The sequence below is a fragment of the Carassius carassius genome, chromosome 13 (genome assembly GCF_963082965.1).
Source record: "Carassius carassius chromosome 13, fCarCar2.1, whole genome shotgun sequence".
Lineage (NCBI taxonomy): Eukaryota > Metazoa > Chordata > Actinopteri > Cypriniformes > Cyprinidae > Carassius > Carassius carassius.
In genome coordinates this window covers 21,830,531-21,841,971 of record NC_081767.1, presented here as the reverse complement: position 1 = coordinate 21,841,971, position 11,441 = coordinate 21,830,531, and the positions used below count along the sequence as shown (strand labels likewise).

At 34.8% G+C, this 11,441-nt stretch overlaps 1 long non-coding RNA gene across 1 annotated transcript; it reads left to right on the top strand.

The window, feature by feature from the left end:
* Positions 1 to 8,345: 8,345 nt before the first annotated feature.
* On the top strand, positions 8,346 to 10,201 carry LOC132155667 (uncharacterized). Its single transcript, XR_009437327.1, has 3 exons — positions 8,346 to 8,481; positions 9,497 to 9,569; positions 10,082 to 10,201. It is a non-coding gene; the product is annotated as an uncharacterized LOC132155667 (long non-coding RNA).
* Positions 10,202 to 11,441: the final 1,240 nt, after the last annotated feature.

The following is an 11,441-nucleotide window of genomic DNA, read 5'->3' as shown; positions in this document are numbered from 1 at the left end:
CATCTTGATAGTGTGATGGTAGTTTGGAAGATTAACTGACGATGACTGAATAACATGTATAATTCCTAGAGAATCCTCACCTATATTTAAAACTAAATGTTGGCAAAGTGCACTTGCTCATGATAAGTGAAAGTAAAATTTGTACAGTGCTGAGAGTACAAGAGAACACTCTTAAAAAGGCATTTAATGTTAAAAGTCTTGAATAACTAGCACTATTGCTGTGCTAATTTATATCTTTGGCTCAGTATTTTGTATGTAGGGGAGTTTCCTGTAGTCTGCATACTTCAGGTCAGCTTGTACAGATTGGTCCTTGTCAGTAAGAGATGACAGGCTCTTTGTTGGGAGTATTCCTTGGTTGGCAGTGTGGAGTTGGGTTAATTCAGTTGACCCACATTTGTTTTCTTTCAGGTTAATGTTCCTAAGAGCTTCAAGCTCCCATCCTGCGATAGCTCTGCAATGCTTTGTGCCTGCAGCCACAGTGGTGTAAGATTTTGCCCCCTTGAAATTGATGGAAACCCAACACTAAAACTAGACAAGTCTATCAAGATTGTAGTGTCTGTCTTGCTTTGCTGACTTTCCAGAACACTCTTGGTCTTCTGCCAACACATGGGAGCATTGTTCTGTTGTGAACAAGGGTGTTACACTTGAATACCAAAGACAGTGTTTTAAGTTTAAATCTTTTAACTATTTTATAACCTTGTGAAATGTGTCTACAGTAATATGTGCATTCAAATATATCAGCTATTAATGTGTGGTTCTCAGTTCTACATTAATTCAACTTTTGCAATGCCTTTGAGCATATATTTAACACACCATTACTTTGTAATTGTACGCCTGTGACAGTTTAAATACTGCCCCAACAGCAATTCTGGATATTGGCCGTAAGAAAATGAGAAGTTTTCATGGAGCAAGACCATAAGATAAAAACACATCAACATGTGAACAGCAGGCGACAAGTCATAAAAGTCATTGAACTGGCTCAAACTTATCACTCAAACGGTTCATATAATCTGTTCTTTTTTAACCTTCTCTTCAAATGTATGCAAAAACAGAGCATATACTTTGACATATAGGCCACTTTGTAAACTTGAATTGATCTTTCTCCAGATCGTAAAAGACCTTTCAATTTGGAGGAATTCGTTTTGTAGACAACCCTAGTTTGTGGCTACATATGATTATATGATTATATATATATATCAAAATCAAAAATCAACAGTAAAGACATTTTCATGTTTTCCAGAAAAATGTCAGGCAGTGATTGTTTTGATTTGATGACTTTGCTAAAATCCTGAAATGTTTTTCTGAAAAAAGCTAAAAACTTTTGACCACTAATGTATGTTTCTCATTAAACCTCTAAATATGTTTAGCTTTTTAGATTGATATGCTAATTTATTTGAGATAATAAAAAGCTCAGAAATAATAATAATTAAAAAAAAGCTAAAAGCCCAGATCCATCGCTCTTCATGACCTGTTAGTCCTTCTGTAGAACCTCCTTAATATACAATTTGTTTGGTAATTTGATTAAAATGAACGTTTGTGCAAGCAGCAGCAGCAGCAACACGCATCTCACTGCTCCAGATGTGAGGAGTGTTTTATTACCAGAGAAAAAGAAGCTGATAGCTGCAGGTGCTAGGACTAACATAGCAGGGCTGGCTTTGCTCAGTCTTGGCAAAGAAAGGGTGGGGGTCGGAGGGGGATATCCACTGCCTGTGTTTAATCAGGGCCAGTCAGATGGGATGGGATTCATTGCTCTTTGATGGAGAGCACTGTTATGAAGATGGACAGTCACTTTGCTCTCTAAGCGAAACCATCGTTTAGCCTCAAATTCAGAGAGAAAAGGCCCATTTGTTATCCATAGTGGAGTGAGGCAACCAAGGGCTTGGTGATGTTGGGTGAGAGTGGCATTTACCAAACAATTACAACACTCAGGCATATATTTGGGTGCGGGATAGAAGTGAATAATATAAGAGCTTTGCAGCTGAGCGCTAGGTGTGGGCGCTAGTAAACAGTTTTAGTATAAAAAGGTTAGTTTAAACTAAAATGAAAATTATATTATCATTTAAACACCATCACGTTGTTCCAAAACCAGAAGAAATCTGTTCATCTTCAGAATGCAAATGAAGACATTTATAATCAAATCTGAGTGATTTTTGTCCCTCCATTAAAAGTCTGTTCACCCAAAACTCTCACGCTTCATTCGTAAAGAGATCAAATCAGGAAATGAGAAGATTAAACCAAGTTCTGAAGAGATATGATTGCTTTATATGATGAACAGATTTATTTGACACATTTTTATTCACATATAACATTGATCAGCTAAAATTATTCAAATCTGTTTACGTCTAATCAAGCATGCTTGAACCAAGAACCAATGAGGTTCATTCACACAAGCATGTGTATACTACTACAAGAACCAATGAGGTTTGTTCTTCTACGTCAAACAAGTATGGTTGAGCTTCTGTTTATGTTGGCTGATCAGTGTTTATATTTGAATAAAAGCCTAAATTATATCTAATAATCATAAAGCAAATCGTGTTTCTTTAGAAGACTTGGGTTAAACCACTCATTATGGACTTATTTATTTATTATTATTATAAATGTTTTGAAGTATTTTGTTTGAACAGACTTTCTGGAGGAACATAAATCTCTCAGATTTGATTAAAAAGTGTGTTCTGAAGATGAATATGGGAGTGAGTAACTGCAGACAGAATTTTCATTTTGGGGTTAACTAACTCTTTAACGCCTCTTATTTTTGTGACTGTAATGAAACTGTAATGCAATTTTCTCCATCTTCTAATTTAGCTGATTTCATCATTATATCCAAGTGACAATTTAGTTTTGTGATATTCCAACAGAACTGAACGCCTTAAGACAGTCATTTTCAACAATTCAATATGACGAGCAATAATTGAGAGGGGACATTCTGGCCCTATGGTCAGGAGAGACTGCAACCTAATTAGAAAGTGTTTATTTTGGGGTTAACTGGCCCTTTAACTCTGAGCTATTGAAATGTCACTCTGGGTGACCCTGCGACAGGGTGAGAATGTTATGAGACCCCCAGCTAGGTTATTAGTAATGACAGCTGACTGACAGCAGCGGGGGAATACAGCAACTCTGAATTAGCAGCAACTATGTCTCATTTAGGATGGGATTAAAGGCTTTTAGAGATAGCAGTTTTTCAATTGGCATGATCAATGGTGTATTCCACCATCATCTTTATTGCAATTTACTGATATAACACTATCAACTTATTAAAGTACTCTAAGCATCAACTCTTTGAACTACATTGGTCGTACATTATATCATTCTAATCCTGATGGTTATTCTTCACTAGTGTGAGGATTTATTAGGAGCCTACAAGACTTACTGCTAAAGAATGGGCCTTGCCACTAAGTCAGGCGGTGTGAGGCAGACAAGTGTATCTGAAGTCCTACTTCTTAACTCAATCATCTGCTAGTGATGTGAATTGCATTATGGATCATTCTGACAAGACATCCCGCCCCAGTCTCGGACATTAATTTCGACAGGGATTCCAATATGAGTGTGTCAGAGAGGTTAATATACATGAGAAGAAAAAAAAAGCTCCTTAAAGTTCCTATCTGTCTTGCCTGCCTGAAAGTCTAGATATTCTATTGACCATTGCTAATAAAAATGCAAAGGAATCAATTAGTTTAATTAAATCTGGCAACACACACTGACTTCTAATCTTTAAGGTCACTGAGTAATTCTCAATCAGAGATATGAACGTACATGCATACACAACGCGCACATGGGCATACTCAGCAGGCAACATTGCTCTGATACAGGTAGTTTCAACTCTAAAGTTCATGTGGATAAAAATGTTGCCTAATAAAATAATTAAAAACAGGTGCAGTCGTCATTATCAAAGATATGTGTCTAATGTGGTCTTTTTGGAACTTTATCACTTACTGTTTCATTTGTTTACCTGCATATGTGTGCTATTATAGCCATGTTATAAAATAAATGTATTATCAATTTCCTGTTGATTTCATTGATTCATTATTGAGGAAATCCACACAAGACATAAACAGAATAAGAAGACAAAGAATATATATATATATATATATATATATATATATATATATATATATATATATATATATATATATATATATATATATATATATATATATATAGTACAGACCAAAAGTTTGGACACACCTTCTCATTCAAAGAGTTTTCTTTATTTTCATGACTATGAAAATTGTAGAGTCACACTGAAGGCATCAAGGGCTATTTAACCAAGAAGGAGAGTGATGGAGTGCTGCGCCAGATGACCTGGCCTCCACAGTCACTGGACCTGAACCCAGTCGAGATGGTTTAGGGGTGAGCTGGACCGCAGACAGAAGGCAAAAGGGCCAACAAGTGCTAAGCATCTCTCGGGGAACTCCTTCAAGACTGTTGGAAAACCATTTCAGGTGACTACCTCTTGAAGCTCATCAAGAGAATGCCAAGAGTGTGCAAAGCAGTAATCAAAGCAAAAGGTGGCTACTTTGAAGAACCTAGAATATGACATATTTTCAGTTGTTTCACACTTTTTTGTTATGTATATAATTCCACATGTGTTAATTCATAGTTCTGATGCCTTCAGTGTGAATCTACAATTTTCAAAGTCATTAAAATAAAGAAAACTCTTTGAATGAGAAGGTGTGTCCAAACCTTTGGTCTGTACTGTGTGTGTGTATATATATATATATATATATATATATATATATATATATATATATTAACAGAAATTATGTTGCATACATAAAAAAACAGCTAAATCATACATGAAAAGTTAATAAAAATTACATCCATCTATTTTTAGATGCCTTACAGACAGTTACAAAGAAATAAATGTGTAATGTCGGGTCCTCAAGAGAGTCCTCCAGAAATATTTAGAGGAATAGAAGCGATCCTCCTGGGACTGATAAAACTCTATGGCTGGTGGGGTGTTTTGCCCAAACTGACATTTTCTCCTGGCCTTTCAGCCTTGTTCCCTACTGCCTCAATTGGACCACTTTCATTTTATGTTTTCAAATTCCTTATTTGTTGCTAACTAACACAGCTTGACAGGACAGTGTTGAACTTCTCTTAAGGAGTGTGGTTTCACAGTGCATGTGTCTTTTCAGCCACATGTAGAACATAGCATGCTTCTTCTTTCTACCCTGCGGTAGCTATCAGGTCTGTGTTGTGTTTAATGGTATCTCAAGCTTTGGACCACTGATACCAGCCCGAGAGGTCAGAGTGTTAGCACTCCTCCAATATCTATTACAATTAGTTTTTGATTAAGGGGCCCGACTTGGCCATTTGAAGCCTTTAATGTTGTGTCAACTGGCTGATGATGGAGAGAGAAGCATGGATGCCTCCCAGAAACAAAGAGGCTGGTAAAAGGCTCCAAGTGAACCGCTTTATCTTTCTAATGGAAACCAGATGACCCTTTCCTTCTCTACTTTTTTTTAAGCAACCTTTTTTTTTTTCGGGTGAGATACACGGCTCTCCCGCTCAGTTATTTATTGCAAGGGTTTCTGGCATTTATATTTTCTTACTCCTTTCAAAGTATGTTTTTAGTACCGTTTTAAGGGAGTTTCTATTGTAATATGCAACATGAAGGATGGTGACCAGTGAAATTCTCTCATTTCTTAATTAACACAGCCGGAGTTGCTACGGTTTCCCCTGACCTTTGGAATTAACACAGCCATAGATACCAAACAGCAGAGATTTACTTAAAGCACTCTTAAGAAAACCCAGCTTGAACAGAAAACGTGGTGACAGTACATTATAGGAGACCAATTAAAAGCAATAAATGACCTCCAGAAAGGAGTGGGGGTAAACAAACAATTAAATTACACCCATTTATAGAAACATTGACAACATTTTGAATTAAGCTCTTGAGGATTTAGTAGTGCAGTGGAAAACTCCACTTTTTGTGATATTAAAAGCTCTAGTTGAAATGGAAAAGTTTTATTAGCTGTTACTATGATTATGTCCGGAATTTCTGAATGTTCAAAACTTACACCCACATCTCAAAGTAATTGATGGAAAAAAGGTCAAATGGCTTTTTTAGAGTGGTGTGAGGATTCAAGAGTAAATATCTCTGTTACACCAGCGCAAGAGCTCCACATTTTTTAAAAATTTATTTATTTATATAAAACCACATTTTCATGATGCTTATGATGACCCCATGGAGACTTTTTAAGACAACCAAGGACAAAATAAATAAATAGAAAATTCTTGGAGTGGAAGAAAAGAAATTGCCTGTGTCCTGTCACTGAGCGGAAAGCCTTGCAATAAACCTTGAATATCTGCTTTCATTAAGGTGAAGATTTTGTTCATTAAAATAACACTATGCACTAAAAACGCACCAAACCAAGATAAAAACTTATTTAAAAACTAAAAAAGTGAATATTTATTTCCTGATTTCCTGATTTATTCTAAATAGAGGGGTTCAAAAAGTCTAATTCCTAATATCCATAATGTGTGTGTGTGTTTTTCCCCAGATTTAAACATGTAAATCATGAGAAAGTTTAAGAATACACTTTTTGAGTGGAGCAACCCTTATGAAACAAAAATATATTGCAGTATATTGGAAAATATCATGTAATATGTTCATGGCATATATTCTTATATATATTTATTTTTTCCAATATATTGCAATATATTGAAAGCGGCAATCATTTGTATATTTTGCAATATATTATGTAATATATGTATCATCAATATATTATTAAATGTATTCAAATATATAATATATTAGAAAATAAAAAGGGAAAATAATATATTACAATATATCACAATATATTTTAAGAAATATATTGGTAAATATATTTTCCTTTTTTAAGGGAAGATACGATACAAATACTTGAAACAAATGCGATCATCTTGTTCTGTTTTGTTTTGTTAAATGTACAGATTAACACACACACACACACACACACACACACAAACAGAGGAGAAAGCTCTGGCATGCAGGCGGGCTGATAAGTTGCAGCTTGTGCAGTTTCGCTCAGTTTACTTTATCCCTGGGCTGGAAATGACCTTGTGAACTTGAAAGTTTTTTTCTCTTTTCTTTCGTTCTTGCTCTATCTATCACCCCCCCCCCCCCCCCCCTAAAATACACACACCTCCTTCTCTCTCTCTCTCTCTCTCTCTCTAACCTGCGCTGTACAGTCAACAAGCCACCCACAATACAGTACCTGCATGAATGTAATAATGGCTGTTGACAAGTGTGTTTTTTATGGCTCTCACTGGTGTGTGTGTGTGTGTGTGTGTCTCAATGCTCTGATACAGCTCAAAGGCTGTTGTTCTATAATGATTTGTTTGTTTGTTTTTTATAGCATTTACGCAGACCTGTATTCAACCAGCATGCTTTTGTTCACACATGGCCTGTAACTGTGGCTTAATCATTACCGTGACCTGCTTATCTGTTCATCAAGCAGGTAACCATTAATAGGTGTTTACTTACCATTGACCTCTGCAAATGTGAGAAAGCCCCTCGCCCCGTGAATGTCAACAAACGCCTGATTTCTTTCTTACTTTTTTTCTTTCTTTTTCTTTTTTATTTTATTATTTTTTATTTTTTTTTTAACTTCATGACCCAGCTGTGGTCTTGACCTTACAAGACTACTTTTTTTTCTTCAGTGAGAAGCATGTGAAAACAGCACAAAATATATTTTTTCAATTCAAGCTGTGGGTCAACTGCTGAATAGGAAAGAATTCTGCAGAAATGTAAACATCATAAGAGAGAGATGATAATTGATGGTTTCACACACACACACACACACACACACACACACACACACAGAGAGAGATAGAGAGAGAGAGAGAGAGAGAGAGAGAGAGAGAGAGAGAGAAAACACATCTCTTAGAAAAAAAAACCTGACCAAAACATGGTTGTCAATTGTAGACAACATTCCTCAAACAGTAGAGCAAGATGCTAGCCATGTCAATGTCAAGGGTTTGATTCACAGGCAATGTATTAACTGTTCAAATATAAAACTTGAATGCATTGTAGGACACTTTGGATAAAAGCACCTGCCAAATGCATAAATATAAATGTGAACTTTCAGGCATCTTAGATTTTTCTTCTAAGAAAAAGACCATATAATCTCACAGTACACAGATCTCAAAGAATCAACATGTATTTTCAATATGAATAGAAATTTCACTTCATATTCACTTCATACTTCAAAAGGCCAAAGTATCTGAGCAATATTATCCATATAATTTATATAGCTTTATACTCTTACAATTTGTATAGCTCACAATCTTGCCAAGAGTAAGAGTTGTTGTGGTTTCTTTTCGCAGATGGGAGTTTTACTTACTTAAACATGTTCTGAGGGCAGAAAGGAAAATGATTGGTTTACAGATTCAACCAATGAAATTGAAGCAGAGGCGGAGTCAGGAAATTTTAACGTGTGGAAGGAATACTTCAGACAGATACGTTACTGACGCTTCGTGGGAGGCATTTATTGCAAGGTAAGTTCATTTACCATGTATTTTCATGAAAAAAATTAACATCTCTAACATTTAATAAGATAATTAGCAAACAAAGATGCACAGAACAAGTAATCATGGACTAAATATTATATAGCATGCTTTTTCACTTGACTGCTTCATCAGTTGATTACACCAAAGCTGGTTATGAGGTAACTGGAGTAAAACATGCTTTACCAATGCTTCCACGCTGTCTGTGAAACGGATATGAGCGAAAAAAGAACTCTCCTTGGCATTACATCAGTCAGTCAGCGTTAGCATTAGCATTAGCACTGCTCTCAGGGCAGGAGTACTCAATATTGATATTACTGTTATTTTTAATGAACTGTGTGCTGCTTACAGGGCATGATTATTCAATATTTAAATTTATGCTATTTTACTAAACTATGTGCTGCTCTCAGGGCAGAAGTACTCAATATTCATATTACTGTTATTTTACTAAACTATGAGCTGCTCTCAGGGCAGGAGTATTCAATATTCACATTACTGTTACTATTATTGTATTATGTGCTGCTCTCAGGGCAGGAGTACTCCATATTCATATTACTATTATTTTTCTAAACTATGTGCTGCTCTCAGGGCAGGAATACTCAATATTCATATTACTATTATTTTAATTATCTATGCACTGCTCTCAGGGCAGGAGTACTCTATATTCACATAACTGTTATTTGAATTATCTATGCCCTGCTCTCAGGGCAGGAATACTCAATATTTATATTACTATTATTTTAAAAAGCTATGCGCTGCTCCCAGGGCAGGAGTACTCAATATTCGTATTACTTTTATTTTACTAAACTATGTGCACCTCTCAGGGCAGGAGTACTCAATATTCATATTACTGTTATTTTTAGTGTATTATATGCTACTCTTAGGGCAGGATTGTTTAATATTCATATTACTATTATTTTACTAAACTATGTGCTGCTCTCAGGGCCCACACATTTGTTTTTATTACAGCTGTGACTGTTTCATGTAGTTTTTCTTCTCTTTGCAGAATAACATTCTTGGAAAAGGTAGAAGCCATCATTGGTCCCTTCTTGGAGAAAGGACATTTCTGGACTTTCTTTGTAAGCTCCTCTAGTTTTATTTGAGAATCTTGCTGATATTTGTGCTCATATTTTTGCTGATATAAGTGCCCATATTATTTTCCCCTCAAATATTGTTTTTCATGAATTGCAATATAGTTGTTTGTAAATGTAAAAAGGTCTGCAAAGGTTTACAAATCAAATTGCACGACAAATAAAGTTTTGTCTCGTAAAAGTAAGAAAACTGATTCTGAACTTCTGTGCTGAAATGAGTGTCAGAAACTCCAATCTCACTTCATGTTACCAGTTACCAGTTTGTTTGCATAATGCCAGCCTATGGACGTCATCGGCTGTCCTTCAAACGTCTACTACTCTAATCTGCCCTCAATCACTGTAGTTGTAGCTGAGGCCAAACAGAGTACAGTAGGCTGTAGAAATTACAGGGTTTAAGAATGTATTATGTGTCATTAAGAAATTGTACATTTTGAGGGAGTTGAAATGTGATTTTTATGATTTTACTAGTAATTATGTTTGCTTAAATTGCTAAATTTCAGATGCTGGGCAGTGAGCTGTTCATATATGTAATGTTCCTGGTTTGCAAGTTTGCTCCACAAAAGAAATTGGTCCAGGAAATATATGGAAATGAGGATGTTCATGATTCAATGTCCAAAACTAAAGACTTCAGGTAAAATAATGTTTTTGTTTTTATTTTTATATTTTTACTTATTTTTTCATAATCATCAGTGTAGATTGAAACCAGACTGTTTATGCATTTCAAATGCAGGAAGACGTTGTAAACACTTCTGGGGACTTTGAGAAACTTGCTTTGAGAAGATATCTTGCAAGTAGAAGATATTTTGTTCTTACACAAATAATCTGTACAACAGACATTGAATGAAACAACATTTACAGCACAATATATATATATATATATATATATATATATATATATATAAAACATTTTGGTTATTTTTAGAATTACAGGGCTTAATTTCTCTGCAACAGCCTATGAGAAAATTAAGTGGTTGCACATAGATTGACACACGGAACTTTTGAAATCACATTTATGTATCACCAAGTCAACTCAGGACTTCTCTCACAATTCAGATGGCAATTGTTATTCATATGAACATATGTAAAGAATTATTTACATGACACCTCTGTGATAACTCATGGATTTGATGATTTATTCACAGTGGAGAAGATAGATGTGTGAACCTAGGAACGCACTGCAGACATGGCCAGTTGCATGGTTGTCTGCTCTAAATAAAATGTCATACTCTTGGAATAATAGATTTAAATGTAATAATATAATATTTATTATTTATTTAAATCTCTGGTTTAAAAGGAAAATAGACCCAATATAGCTGAAATGGTTTTCTTAAATTTTATCTCTCAAAATTATGGGTCTCAAAAAATTTGGAGATTAGCATTAATAAGTAAATGCAACCTCTTATTTACAAGAGGCAAACAAAGCTACTTGGTTTGCATTTTTAAGTATGTAATTGTAGGCCTATAAATATAAAAAAAAATTGTATTGCATACCTGTGACTGCCATAATAATGACTCAGTTCAAATGTTTACGTGCTTTTCTGGTCTTTTTGTTCTTAATAAGCATCACTGTGATGGAGCATTTCTGAAATAGTATTCTTGTAAACATTTTAGTATTTATATATATATATATATATATATATATATACAGGTCCTTCTCAAAAAATTAGCATATTGTGATAAAGTTCATTATTTTCCATAATGTAATGATAAAAATTAAACTTTCATATATTTTAGATTCATTGCACACCAACTGAAATATTTCAGGTCTTTTATTGTTTTAATACTGATGATTTTGGCATACAGCTCATGAAAACCCAAAATGCCTGTCTCAAAAAATTTGCATATTTCATCCGACCAATA